This window comes from Tursiops truncatus, chromosome 15, assembly GCF_011762595.2.
Source record: "Tursiops truncatus isolate mTurTru1 chromosome 15, mTurTru1.mat.Y, whole genome shotgun sequence".
Lineage (NCBI taxonomy): Eukaryota > Metazoa > Chordata > Mammalia > Artiodactyla > Delphinidae > Tursiops > Tursiops truncatus.
This window is the reverse complement of record NC_047048.1, coordinates 74715265-74739979: the sequence shown is the minus strand read 5'-3', so window position 1 is coordinate 74739979 and position 24715 is coordinate 74715265. Positions and strand designations below refer to the sequence as shown.

Here is a 24715-nt window from a genome sequence, read left to right as displayed (position 1 = left end):
TACCATCATCAATTATGAACAGTTCTCTGAGGCTTATTAGTGGCATAATTATGATTATGAAAAATGTTGTGGAGTGACACGTACAGGGAAGTGTAGATTGTAGGAAAGCTCAGTGTTGTGTTTTAAAACTTAAATTAGAGGTGTGCTAGTGAGCACAGCTGTTTATTATTTTTATTAAAGAGCTGTAAAACATTTAAATACCAGTAAAGAGGGAACTTTTTTCACCATCTAAAAGTGTGATTAATAGTCATTTAAACTTTTTGCTTAATTCTCATGTGTTGAACAACTGTATGCTTGGAAAAATGGAAAAGCAGGAGTATTTTTTTTACTCATAGAACTAGTTACCCCATTTTGAGGAGTTGTGCTTTTAGGCACTAAGCCTAAATTATACTCATGATTATAATGTATGTGTTTTCAGATTGGTAGACCATTGGCTTTTGAAGGCTAGAAAATAGTATTTTCCTAAATGCTGTGTTGGGGTCATGTTTGTGTAGTTAAAAAAAAAATTCTTTCTTCCATTGCAGAAAAATGAAAACATTGCCAACTTAGGGAAGTTAAATCAGATGGATCAGAGATGATAGTAGACTGACTTTCTTGATGTACTTATTATGAATCTTTATATTTTAAATAAAACCATTTAATCGTTTAACTTTTAAAGAAAAACTCATTTTATCCACATCATCATAATCTATAGAGTAATGATAGGGGAGTTCTCTGGGTTGTAATGTCCTTTTGCCTAGCACGTTATATGCACTTAAATATTTATTGAAATGAATGAAGAAACTATTGCCTGGTCAAGCTAGCCTCTTTGTTGTTGGATTGCATTTAATCTGGGGGAAGGATTGCTTCTTCTGTTAATCCTGATTTTGAAGTGATTTTGAATTCATTTTGCCCAAAACTACTTTGTCTTTTTTCCCCCTATTTCTTTGTGGTAAAATATTTATAGCATGAACTTTGCCATGTATTTTGGTAATTTAAATGTGCAACTCAGTGGCATTAATTACATTCACAATGTTTTGCAACCATTACAGCTATTTCCAAAAATTTCTATTGCCCCAAACAGAAAGTCTCTTCCCATTAAGCAATAACTCCCCATCCATCACCCCCCCCAACTGCTAATCTACTTTCCATCCTGTAAGTTTGACTGCTCTAGGTACCTCATATAAGTGTAATCATACAATGTTTGTCCTTTTGTGTCTGCTCTATTTCACTTAGCAAAATGTTTCCAGGGTTCATTCATGTCATAGCATGTGTCAGAACTGTATTCTTTTTATGGATGAATAATATCCTATCTTGTATATACCACACTTTTTCTCATCTGTTGATGAACACTTGAGTTGCTTCTACCTTTTGGCTGTTGTAAATAGTGCTGCTATGAATGTTGGCATACAAGTATCTGTTTGAGTCCCTGCTTTCAATTCTTTGGGTATTTACCTGGGAGTGGAATTGCTAGGTCATATGGTAATTCTGTTTAATTTTTTGAGGAATTGCCAGACTTTCCACAGTGGCTGCACCATTTTACATTCTCACCAGCAATATATTCCACATCCTTGCAGCCAACACTTATTTTCTGAGTGTGTGTGTTTTTTTTAAAGTGTAGGCATCCTCGTAGGTGTGAAATGGTAGCTCATTGTGGTTTTGGTTTGCATTTCCTTAATGACTAATGAGGTTGAGCATATTTTCATATGTTTATTGGCTATTTGTGTATCCTGTTTAGAGAACTGTCTATTCAGGTTCCTTTGCCCTTTTTAAATTGGATTGTCCGTTGTTAAGAGATCTTTATATTTTTTGAATATTAAACCACTACCAGATATATATGATTTGCAAGTATTTTCTCCCATCCTATGGGTTGTCTTTTCACTCTCTTGGTAGGGTCCTTTGATGCGCAAAAGCTTTTGACTTTAACGAGGTTCAATTTATTTATATTTTTCTTTTGTTTGTACTTTTTTTTTTTTTTTTTTTTTTTTTTTTTGCTGTACGCGGGCCTCTCACTGTTGTGGCCTCTCCCGTTGCGGAGCACAGGCTCCGGACGCGCAGGCTCAGTGGCCATGGCTCACGGGGCCCAGCCGCTCCATGGCATGTGGGATCTTCCCGGACCAGGGCACCAACCCGTGTCCCCTGCATCGGCAGGCGGACTCTCAACCACTGCGCCACCAGGGAAGCCCCTTTTGTTTGTACTTTAAAAAATATACTACTTGGTAAGTTTTTGACTGAACTTTTGCTCCCTACATTGTAGTCGTTTACTTTTTCTGCCCGTGAAAGTTTTCCCTAAGTTACTGATAGGCATATCTTACACAAGCTATTATTGAGCTGATTTCTGAGAAGCAGGAGGCAAGGTTTTTTGGTTTATCTTTCTCTCACTTGTTTAATTTTGATGCTGGTTTCTTGATTTCTTTTTTTAAAAATTAATTAATTTATTTTTGGCTGCATTGGGTTTTCGTTCCTGTGCACCCGCTTTCTCTAGTTGCGGGGAGTGGGGGCTACTCTTCGTTGTGGCTCGCAGGGCTTCAGTAGTTGTGGCTTGTGAGCTCAGTAGTTGTGGCTCACGAGGTCTAGAGCGCAGGCTCAGTAGTTGTGGCGCACGGGCTTAGTTGCTCCGCGGCATGTGGGATCTTCCTGGACCAGGGCTTGAACCCGTGTCCCCTGCGTTGGCAGGCGGATTCTTAACCACTGAGCCACCGGTGAAGCCCTGATTCTTGGTCTTTAAAATGGTTACTGTCTTTGCCAAACTTGACATGCTCTGCAGATTCCATTAAATATTTCAAGTGTTTGAAGAGTCCAAATCTTATTGATGTCTTTGTTGATTATTTTGTTCAGTAGGACTGAAATGTAACTTAAATTTAAATGTTTTCTGTTTCTAATTGCAGTTCTCTGAGAGTCCATGTAAGACAGGGCCAGAAGTTGGCACACCAAATTTTTGTTGGGGACAATACAGTTTACTGATTAAACATATGATATAGAAGAGAAATTTAGAAAATATTATAGATTGATGAATATAGTCCATGAAACACTGGACTTATTTTTTTTTTCATACAGAAATTAAAGTATACGATGATTTTGAAGATAGGGAAAAGTATATATCACTTGGCATTTTGTTAGCCTCAAATCTCCATTAACCAGCACCTTTTATGTTTTGCTGTTTAATAAGTGGTGATACTTAGAATGTAGACCCGGATGCATGACTTTGAGTTTGGTGTTAAGTATGATTTTTTTCCTTCTGATTGTTTGGAACAGAGCACTCTGTTTCCCCATACCTCCCCAGGCCACCACAGGCACAGGATGGCAGGTAGTGATGCGAAACAGCTTGCTAAGATGGTGCCTGGCTGACTAGGAGGTGTGTGATATGAACACAGGATTTGTTTTTCCCCTTATAACATTTTAAAAAATTATTTTATAACATTTTCCCTTTATAACATTATCAGAAAGTGAAGAGAACGTTAAAGAACGAGGAAACAAAAGTCTAACGTGTAAAAACCTGCTGGACTTCTGCATCTGTGACATGGTAAAATTTGGCACTTTGATTTTTTTTTCCTGGTATCAGCTGAATTTCAAATGTATTTATCTAAATGTGAGTGATAATGGTAGTGATTAAAGACAGGTGGGTACTTAGAAAATGTTTGTGCTTTGGGGCCTGTGATAAAAGAAAAGATTTACAGACTTGCTTTGCATTTGCCTGTTTTGGCTGTTTTCTTAGAGCTAACTTAATCTTTATGTGTTAAACCCTTAGAGTGTGCTAGGTTTGGGGGTACAGTGATGGATGATGTGGACACCGTACCTCTGTTATTTTTTAAGTCTTCAGCAAGGGAGCATGGCTTCATTTTAGTAAAAAATTTTCAGAATTTTGAGTGATTTTATATCCCCAGAAGATGTGTTTAATTGAGGGTCAGTTCAGTTGATGTTAACGTGCCTTAATTGCCAGGAATAACAGTGAATGTATTTTAATTGTAGACATTTAAGACAGCAAAAAAATTTTAAAGAAATTCTTGAAGAGTCATTTAGTTTAATTTTTTACCCCACTGGGCCCATTGGCTGTACATGTTCTTGGTGGTATTCATATTTACATGAATGTTTTTGCTGTTTATCTCCTGAACAGAGTCATGGCAATGGTGGTGAACAGTGACCTGAAGTTTCTTAGTAACATAGATGCTCTCTGGACCAGTGGCGGAAGGATGCATTTAGATGCTGAGGCCTCTTCCCTTCTACCTGGAAGAGTATCTGTTTTAGAATAGAGGTCTGGCACTGAGCAGGTGCTCAGAGAGCATTTGTCAGACAGGATCAGTCTGTCTTCTACTCTTCAGTGGCTTTCATTGCTTTTAGGATAAAGTTCAGATTACTTATTGTAGTTTATAAGAATTTTTGTGATCTGACCTTTACCTCCCTCTCCAGCTTCATTTATGCCACTTCTCTCCCTCCAGACACATGGGCCTCCCCACCTGGTTTCCAGCATAGACTAGGCTCTATCCTTAAGCTTTTCACTAGCTAACTCAAATATCCCTGCCCATCCTCAGACTTCTAAATCAGTGGCAAATGCATGGGCCTCATTTCTTTTTTTTTTGCGGGCCTCTCACTGCTGTGGCCTCTCCCGTTGCGGAGCACAGGCTCCGGACGCGCAGGCTCAGTGGCCATGGCTCATGGGCCCAGCCGCTCCGTGGCATGTGGGATCTTCCCGGACCGGGACACGAACCCGTGTCCCCTGCATCAGCAGGCGGACTCAACCACTGCGCCACCAGGGAAGCCCCAAGGGCCTCATTTCTTGTTCATTGTTGTATCCCTGCCTGGAACGCTGGTCTGGCACACTGTAGGTGCTCAATGAATATTTATTTGTTAAATCAGGGAAGTAAGGTGGAGGTGGACAGATCTGAGGTCCTGAAAAGTACAACTAGCCAATTCCCTGCTCATTTGGGTATGTTGAAGGTTGCTGTGCTAACTGCTAGGACTTCAAGGTGAAGAACTAAAAAGGATCAAATAAAAACACAATGGATTTGCAAAAATATTAATTGTAATTGAAAGTATGATTCCTAGCTCAGTCTCAGATTAATTATGTCCAATCCAGTCAGATGTTTGTTTTTGTGGGGGCCTGGTTTGGTGGACAGATGACAAGTAGGAGTTTTAAAGTTTTACCCATTTAAGATTCAACATGGATTTTAACCCTTTTAAGTGCTTTTTGTATCTTACATAGTATGTGTATGATAATGCTTTGAAATTGCAGATCACAAATGAATGTATTAATGGTTAGTCTTGTTCCTCAACTTGAACTCTAGATGAAAAAATTGATAAACAAGGAATTCCCTGGCAGTTCAGTGGTTAGAACTTGGGACTTTCACTGCTGTGGGCCCAGGTTCAATACCTGGTTGGGGAACTAAGATCCTACAAGCCGTATGGGGTGGCCAAAAAAATAAATAAATAAAAATAAAATAAAAATTAATAAACAGGAAAACACTCAGTCCTGATTTAGGAAGAAGTAGGTACAATAATTCTTATATATTGCTAGGAGCATTGTTTCTAATTTTTAATTAGACAGATATTTAGGTTAATGGTTTTGGTGTTTTCAAATTTATGATAAAAGCTATACTTTTATGTCTTGAATATGCTTGTTAGTCTTTAATTTGAGAGGTAGTCTTTGCCTAGGAAATGAGAAATTGTTGTATATTTTACTTCTTCCAAAGAGCAATGAGGAAGAAACAAATTCTGGAATTGGAAGACCATATGGATGGTATGGAAAGTAAGTCTGTTATTCATAAACAGCTAGTCTCTTGTGCTCTACGCTGTTGGATGGAAGGTGGACATAACCTTGCCTCTGTTGCTGAGATTATTTTTGAGCTGACTCGTGCTAGGCTGGCACCCATCAATTGCTTTGTCTGGAAGGGACAACTGGAATCCTTCATTTTGTGTATGTGTGTGTGAATGTGAGTGGGAGGAAGTGAAATGTTTGGTTTTGGTATTGGCTTGATTTTTCTGTTTCATTGTTGACTTGGCATGCCTGGCTTTTTCATTCTGCTTTTAAGTATTCAGAAATCTTAAGATATGTGTGAATTAGAAGATTTGGATTTATTTGAATTTCATTTGGCACTATGGGAAATTAGCTTTAGGTAAGAGCTACTTTTTGGGTTGGCTTTATGTTAAAGATAATTTTTTCCCTTAATTATTTTATTTTATTATAGAAAATTTCAAACACATACAAAAGTAGAGTGAATAGTATACTGGACTCCCATGAACAAAGGTATTTTGATATGACCTTTATATTTGTGAAAAATATAAATGTGAAAGGGCACATAGACAGCCCCCATTCCCCCAACAAAACAAAACAAAAGTACAAGCTTAGGCTAATTAATAACCTGTATTTTTAAAACCTTTGGATAATTGGATTTCATTTTTGTTCAGATGTTTTGCTGATCCATTTACCTCAATGAGAGTTTCTTAATATGTCAAAAGGGAAGACTAAAAGTATATAAACATAGGCTTATTGTGAGGATTAAAGGAGAGAGTATTTGTCAGATGTTTCCATGGCTTGGTACCAGTTAGATGCTCAACAGGTAAATGTCTCCTTGCCCTTTCACAGTTCCTCAATCACAGTGCTCAATTGGAGTAGAGAGGGGAAGGGACACGTGGATGAACTGGTACACGGTAGAGAGTTGATTACGGCGAAGTTTCCAGAGGATTTATTTATTTTTTCTATTACCCTGTCCTTCATTTGAACCCTTGAAGTTTAGAGCTGGAAAAACAAGGGTCAGATGTTTGCCAAGAATAAACCTTTCTGTACTGTGGCGGTGCCTCGAAGGCACTCCTTAGCTTGAGGAGCAGGTGCTCTGGCTGAGGATGCTGAAGTCTCCGAGGTGCCCTGGGAGCAGATGATTACTGCTCGAGTGTGTAACACCTGTGTTCTTTTGCTTCTCTTGGCCTATTTTTCTGAGAATATATTGCTGAATTCTGTCGCTATTTACATCAGCTTTGACCAAAGCCAAGTGCCAAGCTTGCAAGGGAAAGAATGGCAAAAATACCTCTTTTAGGATCTTTGTTGGCACAGATTTTTTGCTTTGTGTTTAGTAACAAGTGAACAACAACACTGATTTAATTTTAGTATTATTAGTTATATTAATTTATTAGTTCTATAATTAAAAAAGTAAAACAGTCTGCATAGATTGAAGCTATAGTTTCGGGTTGTATGTGTGAAAAACTCTCTCCATTGTGAATTTTGAACAAACTTACCAGTAGATTATTTATGTAAGCTTGTGTCATCAGAAGCATTCCAGAATGAATCATGTTTAGTTAGGATCTAACAAATGTTACCACCCTTGTTCTGTTAAGCAATATTTTTAAACTATTAAATCAACTTTAAGGATAATAAAGGAAATTACAGTAATTTATTCATAATCATCTTTTCCTCAGGTGTTTTCATTTCATTGTTTCCTTCTCATCTTTGTATACACACACAGATATTTGAAAGTTTTGTACCTTATAGGAATTGCTAGGCTGAGAGAATTGATGTTAGAAGGGTGGCAGCAATTTAGTAAACGCTGTGAGTGTTTGATTTAGAATAATCTTGTACAGTCTTTTTGCTGTAACATCTTTTCCTGGTTAGTTTTGTTCTCTTCACCATAAGTAAACATTGTGTCTGTTTTTTTTGAATTTTTGAATTTTATTTTATTTTTATACAGCATGTTCTTATTAGTTATCTGTTTTATACACATCAGTGTATATATGTCAATCCCAATCTCCCAATTCATCCCACTGCCACCACCACCACCACCTTCCCCCCTTGGTGTCCATACGTTTGTTCTCTACATATGTGTCTCTATTTCTGCCTTGCAAACCGGTTCATCTGTACCATTTTTCTAGATTCCACATATATGTTAATATACGATATTTGTTTTTCTCTTTCTGACTTACTTCACTCTGTATGACAGTCTCTAGATCCATCAATTTCATTCCTTTTTATGGCTGAGTAATATTCCATTTTAATATATGTGCCACATCTTCTTTATCCATTCGTCTGTCGATGGGCATTTAGGTTGCTTCCATGACCTGGTTATTGTAAATAGTGCTGCAGTGAACATTGGGGTGCATGTATCTTTTTGAATTATGGTTTTCTCTGGGTATACGCCCAGTAGTGGGATTGCTGGGTCATATGGTAATTCTATTTTTAGTTTTTTTAATTTTTATTTTTTATTATTATTATTTTTTTATTTTTAGTTTTTTAAGGAAACTCCATACTGTTCTCCATAGTGGCTGTATCAATTTACATTCCCACCAGCAGTGCCAGAGGGTTCCCTTTTCTCCACACCCTCTCCAGCATTTGTTGTTTTGTAGATTTTCTGATGATGCCCATTCTAACCGGTATGAGGTGATACCTCATTGTAGTTTTGATTTGCATTTATCTAATAACTAGTGATGTTGAGCAGCTTTTCACATGCTTCTTGGCCATCTATATGTCTTCTTTGGAGAAATGTCTATTTAGGTCTTCTGCCCATTTTTGGATTGGGTTGTTTGTTCTAGCTCTGTAAAAAATGCCATTGGTAATTTGATAGGGATTGCATTGAATCTGTAGATTGCTTTGGGTGGTATAGTCATTTTCACAATATTGATTCTTCCAATCCAAGAACATGGTATATCTCTCCATCTATTTGTGCCTTCTTTGATTTCTTTCACCAGTGCCTTACAGTTTTCTGAGTACAGGTCTTTTACCACCTTAGGTAGGTTTATTCCTAGGTATTTTATTCTTTTTGTTGCAGTGGTGAATGGGATTGTTTCCTTAATTTCTCTATCTGATCTTTTGTTGTTAGTGTATAGGAATTTAAGAGATTTCTGTGCATTAATTTTGTATCCTACAACTTTACCAGATTCATTGATTAGCTCTAGTAGTTTTCTGGTGGCATCTTTAGGATTCTCTATGTATAGTATCATGTCATCTGCAAACAGTGACAGTTTTACTTCTTTTCCAATTTGTATTCCTTTTATTTCTTCTTCTTCCCTGATTGCCGTGGCTAGGACTTCCAAAACTATGTTGAATAATAGTGGTGAGAGTGGACATCCTTGTCTTGTTCCTGATCTTAGAGGAAATGCTTTCAGTTTTTCACCATTGAGAATGATGTTTGCTGTGGGTGTGTCATATATTGCCTTTATTATGTTGAGGTAGTTTCCCTCTATGCCCACTTTCTGGAGAGTTTTTATCATAAATGGATGTTGAATTTTGTCAAAAGCTTTTTCTGCATCTATTGAGATGATCGTATGGTTTTTCTTCTTCAATTTGTTAATGTGGTGTATCACATTGATTGATTTGCATATATTGAAGAATCCTTGCATCCCTGGGATAAATCCCACTTGATCATGGTGTATGATCCTTTTAATGTGTTGTTGGATTCTGTTTGCTAGTATTTTGTTGAGGATTTTTGCATCTATATTCATCTGTGATAATTGGTCTGTAATTTTCTCTTTTTGTAGTATCTCTGTCTGGTTTTGGTATCAGGGTGATGGTGGCCTCGTAGAATGAGTTTGGGAGTGTTCCTTCCTCTGCAATTTTTTGGAAGAGTTTGAGAAGGATGGGTATTAGCTCTTCTGTAAATGTTTGATAGAATTCACCTGTGAAGCCATCTGGTCCTGGACTTTTGTTTGTTGGAAGATTTTTAATCACAGTTTCAGTTTCATTACCTGTGATTGGTCTGTTCATATTTTCTATTTCTTCCTGGTTCAGTCTTGGAAGGTTGTACCTTTCTAAGAATTTGTCCATTTCTTCCAGGTTGTCCATTTTATTGGCAGAGTTGCTTGTAGTAGTCTCTTAGGATGTTTTGTATTTCTGCAGTGTCCGTTGTAACTTCTCCTTTTTCACTTCTAATTTTATTGATTTGAGTCCTCTCCCTCTTTTTCTTGATGAGTCTGGCTAAAGGTTTATCAATTTTGTTTATCTTTTCAAAGAACCAGCTTTTAGTTTTATTGATCTTTGTTATTGTTTTCTTCATTTCTATTTCATTTATTTCTGCTCTGAACTTTATGATTTCTTTCCTTCTACTGACTTTGGGTTTTGTTTTGTTCTTCTTTCTCTACTTCCTTTCGGTGTAAGTTTAGATTGTTTAATTGAGATTTTTCTTGTTTCTTGAGGTAGGATTGTATTGCTATAAACATCCCTCTTAGAACTGCTTTTGCTGCATCCCATAGGTTTTGGATCGTCGTGTTTTTATTGTCATTTGTCTCTAGGTATGTTTTGATTTCCCTTTGATTTCTTCAGGTGACTCTTGGTTATTTAATAATGTATTGTTTAGCTTCATGTGTTTGTGTTTTTTACGTTTTTTTCTTTGTAATTGATTTCTAATCTCATAGTGTTGTGGTCGGAAAAGATGCTTGATATGATTTCAGTTTTCTTAAATTTACCAAGGCTTGATTTGTGACTCAAGATGTGATCTATCCTGGAGAATGTTCTGTGTGCACTTGAGAAGAAAGTGTAATCTGCTGTTTTTGGATGGAATGTCCTATAAATATCAATTAAACATACCTGGTCTATTGTGTCATTTAAAGGTTGTGTTTCCTTATTAATTATCTGTTTGGATGATCTGTCCATTGCTGTGAGGTGTTAAAGTCCCCCAGTATTATTGTGTTACTGTTGATTTCCTCTTTTATAGCTGTTAGCAGTTGCCTTATGTATTGAGGTGCTCCTATGTTGGGTGCATATATATTTATAATTGTTATGTCTTTTTGGATTGATCCCTTGATGGTTATGTAGTGTCCTTGTCTCTTGTAACATTCTTTATTTTAAAGTCTATTTTATCTGATATGAGTATTGCTGCTCCAGCTTTCTTTTGATTTCTGTTTGCATGGAATATCTTTTTCCATCCCCTCACTTTCAGTCTGTATGTGTCCCTAGGTCTGAATGGGGTCTCTTGTAGACAGTGTATATATGGATCTTCTTTTTGTATCCATTCAGCGAGCCTGTGTCTTTTGGTTGGAGCATTTAATCCATTCACGTTTAAGGTAATTATCGCTATGTATGTTCCTATTACCATTTTCTTAATTGTTATGGGTTTGTTTTTGTAGGTCCTTTTCTTCTCTTGTGTTTCTCACTTAGAGAAGTTCCTTTAGCATTTGTTGTAGAGCTGGTTTTGTGGTGCTGAATTCTCTTAGCTTTTGCTTGTCTGTAAAGCTTTTGATTTCTCCTTCGAATCTGAATGAGATCCTTGCTGGGTAGAGTAATCTTGGTTGTAGGTTCTTTCCTTTCATCACTTTAAATATATCATGCCACTCCCTTCTGGCTTGTAGCGTTTCTGCTGAGAAATCAGCTGCTAACCTAATGAGAGTTCCCTTGTATGTTATTTGTCATTTTTCCCTTGTTGCTTTCAATAATTTTTCTTTGTCTTGAATTTTTGTCAATTTGATTACTATGTGTCTTGGGGGTGTTTCTCCTTGGGTTTATCCTGCCTGGGACTCTCTGCACTTCCTGGACTTGGGTGGCTATTTCCTTCCCCATGTTAGGGAATTTTTCGACTATAATCCCTTCAAATATTTTCTGGGGTCCTCTCTCTCTCTCTTCTCCTTTTGGGACCCCTGTGATATGAATGTTGTTGTGTTTAATGTTGTCCCAGAGGTCTCTTAGGCTGTCTTCATTTCTTTTCATTCTTTTTTCTTTATTCTGTTCCGTGGCAGTGAATTCCACCATTCTGTCTTCCAGGTCACTTATCCATTCTTCTGCCTCAGTTATTCTGCTATTGATTCCTTCTAGTGTATTTTTCATTTCAGTTATTGTATTGTTCATCTCTGTTTGTTTGTTCTTTAATTCTTCTAGGTGTTTGTTAAACATTTCTTGCATCTTCTCGATCTTTGCCTCCATTCTTTTTCCGAGGTCCTGGATCATCTTCGTTATCATCATTCTGAATTCTTTTTCTGGAGGGTTGCCTATCTCCACTTCATTTAGTTGTTTTTCTGGGGTTTTATGTTGTTCCTTCTTCTGGAGCGTAGTCCTCTGCCTTTTCATTTTGTATGTCTTTCTGTGAATGTGGTTTTCATTACACAGGCTGCAGAATTGTGGTTCTTCTTCTGCTGTCTGCCCTCTGGTGGATGAGGCTATCTAAGAGGCTTGTGCAAGCTTCCTGATTGGAGGGACTGGTGGTGGGTAGAGTTGGGTGTTGCTCTGGTGGGCAGAGCTCAGTAAAACTTTAATCTGCTTGTCTGCTGATGGGTGGGGCTGGGTTCCCTCCCTGTTGGTTGTCTGGCCTGAGGCGACCCAGCACTAGAGCTTACTCAGCTCTTTGGTGGGGCTAATGGCACCTCTGCAGGAGACCCTCCAACACCAGCAGGTAGGTCTGGTTCAGTCACCTATGGGGTCACTGCTCCTAGCCCTGGGTCCCGATGCACACACTACTTTGTGTGTGCCCTCCAAGAGTGGAGTCTCTGTTTCCCCCAGTCCTATCGAAGTCCTGCAATCAAATCCCGCTAGCCTTCAAAGTCTGATTCTGTAGGAATTCCTCCTCCCATTGCCGGCACCCCAGGTTGGGAAGCCTGATGCGGGGCTCAGAACCTTCACTACAGTGGGTGGACTTTTGTGGTATTAATGTTCTCCAGTTTGTGAGTCACCCACCCAGAGGTTCTGGGATTTGATTTTATTGTGATTTCACCCCTCCTACCATCTTATTGCGGCTTCTCCTTTGTCTTTGGACATGGGGTATATTTTTTGGTGAGTTCCAGTGTCTTCCTGTCAATGATTGTTCAGCAGTTAGTTATGATTCTGGTGTTCTTGCAAAAGGGAGTCTAAACGTAGTGTCTTGATATAAGATTATTTCTGGCAAGGGACTCTTGAAATGAAAGCTCTAAAGAAAACCTACTTGCTTTCTTTACCAATATGTGGAAAACTTGATGGGAAATTCTAGCCCTTATGGCGTCAAGTCAATATAATCTCATTCTTAAATACTATTAATAATGTTAAATAGAAGAACCTTAAGTTTTATTAAATGTTATAACAGTGTGGCTAATCTAATGTGAGAGTGTAGTATTTGATCTGTCTCCTCCCTTGATTGGATTCCACAAAGTAGAAATAAAGTCTTTCTCAGAAATCTATTTGTACTTAGTGGTTATTTTTCTCCAGTCTGATATTTTTTTCTCCAGTTTGTCAAGAGTAACTAAACTTTGAATGAGTAAGAAACTGTTCAAAGACGGATCAGATCAACTGAGCAGAAACCAAAGTGGGTAGGTTGGACTGCCGTGGCCACACTATAATTATATACATTATTGCCATTATTTTCTTTGTTTTTCAAGTGTAAGCTGTGTGACACAGCTTGCACTCTATATCTATAGTTAAAGGAATTAAATATGTAAAGTTAGTTTGTATGGCCTTCTCTAGATTGACCTGGGCTTCCTTTAGCCCTTTGGAAGATCCCACCTGGGAGATCCCCATACCTATATGTACAGAAGGGGGACACCATTGATGTCATGCAATTTATTCTTTTCTGTAAAGGTGATTATATCAAATGCAATTAGCTCTGCTCTGACATGACTTAAGTGTTTCTAAAAATCACTGTGCTGTACAAAATTGTTGAATAAAAACCTAGAGCTTATGGGAAAAATGGGGTTAAGCACACAACACTTAAAAACTAAATTAGTGTCCTATTAAAAAAGAAAAAAAAAAAGGAACCTAATGAAACCAGTACAGTTTTACACATGTTAAATGGTTACGAAACACCATAAGTAGGGCAGTTTATGTTGATAAAGACCTGAAGTTTGCTTGTGGAAGTGGGCATCAGAAGGATTGCAACTTGTGGGTTATTGTGGAGGAAGGAGAGTTGTTCTAAAATAGTACTGGATGTTGTAATATCCAGATGTGTATGGGATACTCACTTGGTGAACTGAGGTCACTGGTAGACATTTGAAGTATGTGCATAGGTGTGTGTCTGTTCAGCGAGTTGTAGTTTTCTGGGTGTCACTCATGGGTGGAATTGCACATAAGCAGATGCAAGTCCACTTACGCTCAGATTGTTCCCAAATATGTCAGTTGTGTTGGAACAAATGTGTACTTCCAAAATAAGCGTTATAGCGTAACTGACTGTGAGACAAAATATGATGTAATTTGTATAAATATGTGAAACTTAAAAAAAATGATTAAAAAAAGTTTTGAAATCTCAAGCTTACGGAAAAGTTGCACATGTAGTCCCGTGACTTTTTCTTGAACCATGTGGTGACATTATGCCCCTCACCCCCAAATATTAGAGTGTGTTTTTCAACAAAGAAGGATATTGCAACCAAGGACAATACAACCATTAATGTTAACATTGATACTTCACCTTTATGGCCATCTAATCCTCTGACCTCCATTCAAGTTTTGCCAGTTGCCCCAGTAATGTCCTTTATGTCAAAAGGATCCAGTTCAGAATCGCCCATTGTGTTTGTTGTAATGTTTCTTTAGTCTCCTTCAGGAAAATTTGGAAAAGTTCCTCAGTCTCTCTTTGAATTTCATGACCTTGACACTTTTGAGGATGACAGGCTAGCTCCTTTGTAGCATGTCCCTTACTTTGAGTTTGTGTGATGTTTCCTTACAGTTCGATTCAGGTTATGCATCTTTGGCAGCAAAATCACAGAAGTGTATTACATCCTTCCAATGCATGTCAGGTGACACAGGATTGTGATTTGTCCCATTGCTGAGGATGTTTGCTCTGATCACTTGACTGAGGAGGTATCTGCCTCGTGTTTCCACCATAAAGTGACTCTTTTCCCTTCTGTAATCAGTATGTATTTTGTGGAGAGGTACTTTAAAACTATAAAAATATCTTTTTCTTCATCAGACTTTTCAGTGTATTTATTTATTTATACCCATGCTTTTTAAAGAGTTTATTATTACCAGCATGGGCTTGTGGTTTTAATCTGTTTACTGTCATCATCTTCATGCTCAACTGTCCTCATTAGGCCAATGGGAACCCCTTTGCCCTGGCATCTGTCCTTTTGTCCCTCTCATTCTTTTTTTTTTCTTTTTAAAAATTATTTATTTATTTTTGGCTGTGTTGGGTCTTTGTTGCTACACACGGGCTTTCTCTAGTTGCAGGAGCAGGGGCTATTCTTCGTTGCAGTGTGCGGGCTGCTTATTGCGGTGGCTTCTCTTGTTGAGGAGCACGGGCTCTAGGTGCACGGGCTTCAGTAGTTGTGACTCGCGGGCTCTAGAGCACAGGCTCAGTAGTTGTGGCACACGGGCTTAGTTGCTCCGTGGCATGTGGGATCTTCCTAGACCAGGGCTTGAACCCATGTCCCCTGCATTGGCAGGCGGATTCTTAACCACTGAGCCACCAGGGAAGTCCCTGTCCCTCTCATTCTTGAACGCTTCCTTACTTTCTGGGATAGCAAGGTGTTCTAGGCACATTTTATGCTTTTTTTTTATCCCGGACCTGGAATCAGCTATTTCTCCAAAAAACTCTGATTCTTTTTAGTGGAGAATGGCTACTTAGAAGTCAAGATCCTGGTTCTGGATGTACTCATTGCTTTTGGAGTGTTGTGACTTCTAGGCTTTCTCATCAATGTATAGAGCTCTGGAATATATGTATGTATACACACACTCTTACACACCCACACATTACATCTATATTTATTTCTCCATTTATGTATATAGAAAATGGTGAGTTCACACCAATACCCACAATTTAAATCTGACAGCTAAGGGGTTCATTCCAGTTTTTTCCCTTTCCATATTTGTAATTCCTTTCTCTGACAGTGAGAATCCTAACTCCCATTTTCCTTACTGTATTTACTTATTTGATTAATTTCCCCATACGTAAGCATGCTGCTCTTGTCCAGTCCCTGTTTGGGCATGTTTCTCACCCCAAATGTAGTTCAACTCTCTTAGCTGGGCTGTCTTCCCTCTTCATCCCACTTGGATTCCTACAAGCCTGCACCAGGCTACTGCGTCCTCCCTGTGTGGCTCCTCCTCTCACCCCTGCTTCAACTCTGGAACTCCACCGTGGCATCCCCTCTTCCCTGTTGCATGCTTTTCTCACCCTTCCTGGCTCTGACACTCCATGCAGGCCAGCCCCTATCCTGCTGTGCTCAGACATACGTCCGTGTCTCCCCTGTCTACCCCTGGCACGGACATCTACCTAGCTTGGTCCCACCTAATAGCTTCCTTTAGGACTGAAAAAAAAAATTTTTTTTTTTTTTCAGAAAGAAAGGAAAAGGGGAAGGCACTATATAAAACTTCTTGATAAGTAAATTCACATGTGGGGGGAAAATTTTATTTGCCCTGACCATGTCACCTAGTTTTGCATTCTGAAAGTAGAGTCACCATAGCTGTCTGAAGTTCTTTTTAGGCTATTTTCTGTGTCTCCTGATGCACAGGTTACTCTTGATTTCTTCCTATAGACTCCACATTTTTCACTAACTAGATGGTGACAAAGTGACATTTAGCCCACATAATTATGATGACTCTTCCTTCCCTCTTGAGTCTTAGGGACTGGTATTTGAGAAACCCTATTTCCCAGAAGTGATTATCTCAGTGAGTAGTTTGTGTTCCGTCTCCCCTTCTTCTAGCTCAGCAGTCTTCCTCTGTCTCCCAAGGAGACAGTGGCAGCAGGTGCTGCTTCCATTTGTTGAGCCTTTCTAGAAGTGTTTTTCATATTTTATCCTATTAACACCCTAGCTCTGTGAGACCTAGATGTTTTATAGATGAGGAGACCAAGGCTTGGAGAAGTTAAACTGTTCAAGGTCACAGAGCTTGACTGTATTACTGGAATAGGCCCAAAGAAGTGGTAGGTGTGAAGCCTAGATAAACCCTTCCCCACCCCCACCCCACCCGCACCCCACCCCCACCCCTATCTGGGCACAGTTCATCTCTTTGTACTTAGAAAAGGCACTTTGAAGTATGAGGATCAGAGCTTTTTGAACTTCTTTTGGGAAACTAATGTGAAAATTAAGGTCTTAAAAATTATACTTAGGGACTTCCCTGGTGGTCCAGTGGTTGAGACTTCGCCTTCCAATGCAGGGGGTGCAGGTTCAATCCCTGGTCAGGGAGCTAAGATGCCACCAGAAAACCAAAACATAAAGCAGAAGCAATATTGTAACAAATTCAGTAGAGACTTTTAAAATGGTCCACATCAAAAAAAAAATAAAGTATACTTAAGCTGTCTGTTGCTTTTTTAAGGAAGAGCAGTTTAGACGTCTGCTTATTTATCAGCCCATCCAGTGCCATCATTTTTTGGTGAATGGAATGATGTGGCTAATGGTTATGTTTTATTGTTGGGTTTTTTTTTTTCAGCTCCAGAATTTCTACCTGGTTTGTTTAAAAATTGTCTATCTCTTTTTTGATATTCTCATTTTGTTCATACATCATTTTTCCTGCTTTCCCGTAGTTTTTTTTTGGCTGCATTGGGTCTTCGTTGCTGCCCGCGGGCTTTTTCTAGTTGCAGGGAGTGGGGGGGGCTACTCTTCATTGAGGTGCGTGGGCTTCTTACTGCAGTGGCTTCTCTTGTTGCAAAGCACGGGCTGTAGGCACGCGGGCTCAGTAGCTGTGGCTCGTGGGCTCTAGAGCGCAGGCTCAGTAGTTGTGGCGCACGGGCTTAGTTGCTCCCTGGCATGTGGGATCTTCCCGGACCAGGGATCACACCCGTGTCCCCTGCATTGGCAGGCAGATTCTTAACCACTGTGCCATCAGGGAAGTCCTAATTGTTATGTTGAAAGTGGGTTTCCATCATGTGGTTTTCAGTTATTTTCCAGGTACAGAGACAATTGCTTTGTGCCTTTGTCCCCCTTTACATCAGCTCTCCCTTGTGACTGGTGTGAGGCAGCTGTCAGGAATTGGGGAACTTCCCCCCAGGCTACTCCTTATGCAAAGAGTTGTTCTCTATGCAAAGCTGCAGGACTGCATTTGTGCTGCTCTCTAACCATGGAACTGAGCTAATCATATCTGAGCATAAATACAGTCAAGTCTGTCAGGCTTTTTGAAACTGGTGAGGAAAGTAAACTTGTTTCTTGATGATGTATAACCATGAGAATAATAAGGATGTTTATACTTAGAATTCCTAGAGTCCTAAAAATCAGAGGTATAGGATTCTTTCTTTCCTTTCTCTCTCTCTCTCCCCCCCTTTCCTTCCTCCCTCCCTGCCTCCCTGTCTCTTTCTGTATGGTCAATCAATCATCTGGCTTGCAGGCCTTTTAGAAACACAAGTTATGTTGTACTGGCCCATTGTGCTCTATTTAGGACAAGGGGAATTCGCCTGCCCCTGGGAGATGTAAACCCGCAATAAGTTCTGGAGTCACACCTTCTGAGCTCATGTCCCATCTCTGCAGTTTGCTGGTTTTGTGACTTCAGGCAAGTTTACTGAACCATTCTGTACCTACTTCAGTTTCCTCATGGGATAATATCAGTTCCTACCCTATAGTGAAGTGCTTAGCAAGGTCCCCGGCAATGGTGAGCATGCCCAGTAAATGTTAGCTGCTACTATGATTGATAGTCTGCCTATTGGGAGATTGTAATCTTAGATGTGCTTTCAGGACTAAGTCACACATATAGGATCACAGCTTAAGAGAAGAGGATATTCAGGGTTACTGGAACAAACTCTGTATTGTACAGGTGGGGAAATGGAATCTGAGAGATGTTACAGGATTTACTCAGTCTCCCAGGCAATACCAAGACTAGAGCTGATTCCCAGTCTGGTTGTACTACCAGGGATTTTCACCAGTCTTATCAGGGATTCTTATAAAGTTGGCCTTGAATGATGATGATATGATGATACCAGGATTTTTTTTTTTTTGGTTGGGGATAAGGCAGAGAGACATTTGTGTATAAATAGAAAAAGCACACTCAACATACCTATTGTTTTTATAATGCAGACTACAGCGAATAAGTTTAAAAAAAAACTTGGCAGGTGGGAATATACCAAAGATAGTGAGAAAGCATGATTGTAGGGGGCATAGGTTTAAAACAGTTGAATTACCATCTGTTGTCCTTACAAACATGGGGTAAGTGGGATGTCAAGGTGCTTTGCTGCTGGGAGAACCAGGTTATATGCATCTTTGGGGTGAGCAGAAAGATAAAACAGGTACAAAGGGCACTGTAATCAGAGTGAGATGGGGATCATTACAGGTCAGTTGCTGCTAGGGTTTTTGTATTATTTTTTTTTTAAGTATGTATTTTGGATTATAAAACTAATACATTCACTGTTTAAATTTGGAAAATACAGCAAAGTATAAAGAAAATAAAGACAGCTTAAAATCTCAACCCAAAGATAATTTGCTATTAACATTTTGGTGCTCTTTCTTTCTTCTCTTTCTTTTTTTTTGGTATGTGTGTAATTTTTCAAAAACATAATTGAGCTCACATTATGTACAGTTTTATATAATTAAAGTGTTAAAACAATCTAGAGGCAAAGTGACTGTCACATTTTCAGTCCTGTAAGAAAATCTGGACTTTACCATATGCCATAGAAGAACGTTCTTTGGTGTGTGTTTCATGCAGTAGTAATGCCTAAAGCAGGCTGATTGTGATGCACCTTCACTTTTATCAGAAAGACTCATATTTCCCCACCTATAGGAAATCTCAGAAATGAAAAGAATAGTAATTAATTCTCAAGGAAGTTTTGCCTGGTTCAGCTAGCACCATTTGATCGCTTACTTACTTAGGTCTTATCTGCTATCTGTCTAATAATATTCTAGGACCAGAATACAGGCATAATCTGTTAATTTGTGTTAAATTAACTGGTTGCTAGATAATGCCAGGTAACTACAGTTCACAGCAGAGAGAGCAATCCATTCTTGCCAAGAAAGATTCACTTTGGTCATATGCAGAAAGGAAAGCCAAATATTTAAGGAATGTAAATTACAGATAACATGGAAGTCTGAAAGTAAGGATTCTTCCCTAGAATATTTTGTGCTTCCATGAATTCATAAAAGTAGAATTTCAGAAAACAAGAACAGTTGTTAAATAATGGCTACATATGTTGGACATACCAATCAATGTGCCTTCTTCAGAGCTAAATATTATTACATTGAAAGATATTGGCAGTAAATTAGCTATTACTAATACCACACTTTAAGTCGGTTTATAGGAATTGAAAGATGTCACTTTCTTTCCTACTTTACATGTATAGATACATTAAATTTAACTTCAGGAATGTGCTTCCACTTAATATTTTATAATGAAAATGCTTGTCCTTTTTAAACATTACTTTTCTAAGATTCACTCTTTACACTAGAGACTTGAAAATGTTTAAAATGCAGTTCTGTAACATAGTGGGTTAAAAGTAACGCTTGTTCTAGGAGGGGGAAGTGATCATGGAGATTGACTAGGAGGGGGCTTGAGAAACTTTCAGGGGTGATGGTTGTATTTCATATCTTGATAGGGATTTGGGTTACACAGGTGTGTGCATTCGTCAAAACTCAGCAAGTGTATACTTGTTCATTTTATGGAATTTTACACCAAAAGGAGAGTATTTATACGGATATCGGTCTCTTATTAATGACATGTATGTTGAAGTATTTAGAAGGCAATATAGTGATCTCTGTAATTTGCTTGGAAATGCATGAAAAAATAAGATGAATTGATGGATAGATAGATGGATGTATTTTTGATGAGAAAGTTAAGAGTAAGGGGGGGCAGGAGAGGATTGGTTTGGGCGTTTGGGATTAGCAGACGCAAACTAATATATATGGAATGGATAAACAACAAGATCCTATTGTATAGCACAGAGAACTATATTCAGTATCCTATAATAAACCATAATGGAAAAGAATATGAAAAATAATATGTATAACTGAATCACTTTGCTGTACTCTAGAAACTAACACAACATTGTAAATCAACTATACTTCAATTAAAAAAAAAAGTTGAGTTGAATCAAGATGGTGAGTATATGGGTGTTCACTGTAAAATTCTTTAAACTTTGCTATATGTTTGAAAATTTTCATAGTAAAATATTGGTTAAAAATGTTATAAATTAGTATCTTTTTTTTTTTTTTGGCTGCACTGCTGTGCATGTGGGATCTTAGTTCCCCAACCAGGGATCGAACCTGTGCCCCCTGCATTGGAAGGCAGGGTCTTAACCACTGGACCTCCAGGGAAGTCCCATAAATTAGTATCTTTAAGGTTCTAGTTACCATAGGGCAGAAGTGGAGCCATTTGAATCTGACCACTGACTTGATCATTTTAACTTTGAGATTGATAGAGAGCAAGCTAAGAATTGTTAGATTCTCCATCTTTACTGTGTTAAAGCTCTCACAGTCTTTCTCTTTAAGTCCAAAGATTATTTTTCTGATTATTGTACTGTCTTGGATGTGAGCAAGTAACATAAATCCTGTATAATTGTCAAAGGTAGCACCTGTGTTCGTTTCTACATACAGTATCCAGTGGGTACATAAACACTACTTTGCCACGGCACTTTCTAAGGCTAGTGCTCAGTACAAACCTGTAGTTTTCTATTCTCCTCCCCTACTCTACAGACTTCAATCTGGATGTTTTCTATTGTCCTGACTTCTAGTTCACTAATTCTCCTTTCGTTTTTGCTATATCTAATCCAATATTAAACCTGTCTACTAAATTCTTAATTTCTTAGCCCTTGAATTTTTATCTGATACTTTTTTTTTTAAATTTTTGGCTGCGTTGGGTCTTCATTGCTGCACACGGGCTTTCTCTAGCTGCGGTGAGTAGGGACCACGCTTCGTTGCGGAGTGTGGGCTTCTCAGCGTGCGGGCTTCAGTAGTTGTGGCTCACGGGCTCTAGAGTGCAGGCTCAGTAGTTGTGGCGCACAGGCTTAGTTGCTCTGTGGCATGTGGGACCTTCCCATACCAGGGCTCGAACCCGTGTCCCCTGCGTTGGCAGGCAGATTCTTAACCACTGCACCACCAGGGAAGTCCCAATACTTTTTTATAGATTCCATTTATGGTGAAATTCTTCTTTTTTCTCCCCATCTTTTTTCTTAATTTTTTTCCTCTCTTTTCTCGAATGTACTTATTTTTAAAGCCCATGAGTGATAACTCCAATACCTGGATCACCTGTGGGTCTTTTCCTATTGTCTGGTTCTTCTTTTGATATTCAGTCATCTGGTGTCCTGCCACTTGGCATGCCTGGTAATTTTGACTGAAAACTGGATGTTGTGTATAAAAAATTGTAGTTGGCCTTACATGATTTTATTCTTTTCTAGAGAAGGCTCACTTCACTTGCTACACAAATAGGATGAGAGCTGATCCCATTTATCCTATTGGGCGGACCAAAGCTAGGGTGTGGTTTTTGTAAGGCTCCATTTACTTCTGCTTTGCCTGCTCTTAGGGAGTAGCCCTGCAGGAGTTACAGCTGAGAACCTGGGCTGTTTACCATGGCCCTTCCTCCATGGTGTGTCCTGAACTTTAATCTTTGTCTCCTCAGCACGTGGGATGGATTAAAAAACCCAGCTGTGCTCTTCAGAGGCTTTCGGCTTGGTTTCTTAGCCCCCTGACCTATGCAGTGTTGGGATTCTACAAAATCTCGTAAAGGGAAAACTGGCTCAGTTCTTTTCATTAGGATACTGACCCCTTAAGTCTCCATTTTTGTTTCTTAGACCTGAGATAACTGCCAAAAGCTCTCCTGGTTTCTCTGCCTCTTAGTAGTGGCTTCAGTCCTGTGCCCAGACTGTTTGCCTGCTTCTTCAGCCTTGTTCTTGGTACCCAGAATTGGTGAATACCTGGAGGAACAAACCAACTGCAGTGTGTGGCTCACCGCCAAGGGTTTCTCCCTTCCCCAGGATTTTGTCTCCTCAAGTCCTGGTTGCCTCAGCAACTCTCCAAAGTCTTCAAACTTTTTTCTTTTTGTATTTTATTTGGCTTTTCTAGTTGTTCTCTGAGGAATCCCTGGTCTACAGTAAGCTACTCAGTAATAGTCAGAAGCAGACACTATATAAATCTTGCTCATGTGCTTTTTCCTTACGTTGTAGAAAAGATGGTATTAGTGTTTGCTTCATTTATAAAGGAAGACATGTTCAGTTCAAAGGGAATTGAAAAGAAATATGATCTGTTTATTAATCTAAAAGTGGGGGCTTCCCTGGTGGCACAGTGGTTAAGAATCCGCCTGCCAGTGCAGGGGATACGAGTTCGAGCTCTGGTACTGGAAGATCCCACGTGCCGCGGAGCAACTAAGCCCGTGCGCCGCAACTACTGAGCCTGCGCTCTAGAGCCCATGAGCCACAACTACTGAAGCCTGCGTGCCTAGAGCCAGTGCTCCGCAACAAGAGAAGCCACCGCAATGAGAAGCCTGCACACCGCAATGAAGAGTAGCCCCCGCTCGCCGCAACTAGAGAAAGCCCGTGCACAGCAGTGAAGACCCAACGCAGCCAAACAAATACAAAATAAATAAATAAATTAATTTTAAAAAAATCTAAGAGCGAACCAGACATTAATAAACTTACTTGTACATTACTACTATGCTTTTTGTCTAAAAATATTAATGGTTAATTTAAAAGTAAGTGTTAGGCACAAACAAATTAAATGATTTGTCTAAGGTAGAGTTTCTCAATACCGGCACTAGTGACATATCGGGTTGGGTAATTCTTTGTCGCTGGTAGCTATCCTGTGCAGTGTGGAGTGTTTAGCAGTATCCCTGGCCTTTTACCCACGAGATCCTATAGCACCCCCTCCCTCAGCTGTGACGACCAAAAATGTCTCCAGATACTGCCAGCTGTCCCCTGGGAAGCAAAATCACCCCTGGTTGAGAGCCACTGGTCTGAGAGGAGGGATTAGTTTTCCTAATTGGATATATTACCAGAGAAGTGGAATTGAATTTTGAGTTACCCGTTACTGTCTTTCACCACTGGACTAACTTCCAACTTCATTCTTGCCTGCTCATTTGATGGTAGACACTGGGGCCCTAAAACCGTTATAAGAGTAAATAGATTTTGCCACCATTAGCTTGCCTGCTGTGAATTTGGAGCTTAGGTCACATGAGAAGACAGACTTGGCTTTCAGGTGGTAGTAACTGTCCAGCCCGTGTGTGGTGTCTCCTTGGGCTTCTGCAGAGCAGTACTGTTGCCCTCTGGTTTCACGGTGATCTAACACATGTACAGTCTAATCTTGACAGGAGCAAATTAACACAGAGAAGTCCACTCAGAATGTAAATAACCACTGGGAATTTAAGGGACACAGGGCATAAAGAGATCAGAATTAGGGCTAAAACTAAGGGTTAAAAGTGGAAAAGACAGCTTAGAAGAAAAGTGAGTTGGAGTGGACATTTCTGACACTGGCAAAAATGATTTAAGCTGTTTGCTACTCTTTCTCTGCAGACATTTCCCTGTTTTCCAAATCATTCTGCTTTGATGCCAAGGCTCTTATTAATAATGCATGGCTTTTTTATGGTACTCCCATCGTGCCTCTTAGGTGCTGAGTCAGAGAAGATTGTTATAGCAGCAGCTCAGCACCGGTGAAGAGGAGAAACCCCGCTGCGGTGCTCAAATGCTGCCATCTTTCATGCACACATATCTTGTAGCAGCTTTTCCACCTTAATTACTCTAAAGCTTCAATTCAGAGGGTGCTTTTTTCTTACTCTTAAAGGCTTTAAAAACTATCCAGAAACGTCTATGACATAAGGTTTTTGAGAGCTCTTAAAAGTGGGTCTGAAAAAAGAAAAAAAATTGGTCTGAATGTTAGTGTGAACTGCATTCAATTTCTGGGACAATAGCTGTTTCCCCACTTTTCTAGCTATTGTCTGGATACGTCTCTTCTGAGTTCCCTAATTTCTATTTTGTAAAATTTAAAATGATATTTTTCACATTACCTTTATGATAGGCAGCTGCTAGGAGTCAGATAT

At 39.2% G+C, this 24715-nt stretch overlaps 1 protein-coding gene across 5 annotated transcripts in view; it reads left to right on the top strand.

Annotated features, from left to right (window-relative positions):
• Positions 1 to 24715, top strand: part of B4GALT5 (beta-1,4-galactosyltransferase 5) — a 145508-nt gene that overhangs the window by 32048 nt on the left and 88745 nt on the right. Inside the window, exon 1 of one of the 5 annotated variants that reach the window (XM_033840963.2) lies at positions 3482 to 3502. The exons of the other annotated variants lie outside the window; for them this stretch is intronic. The gene's annotated coding sequence lies outside the window, so the exon portion shown is untranslated. Of the gene's footprint in view, positions 1 to 3481; positions 3503 to 24715 lie in introns of those variants that run through there. 5 annotated transcript variants of the gene reach the window in all.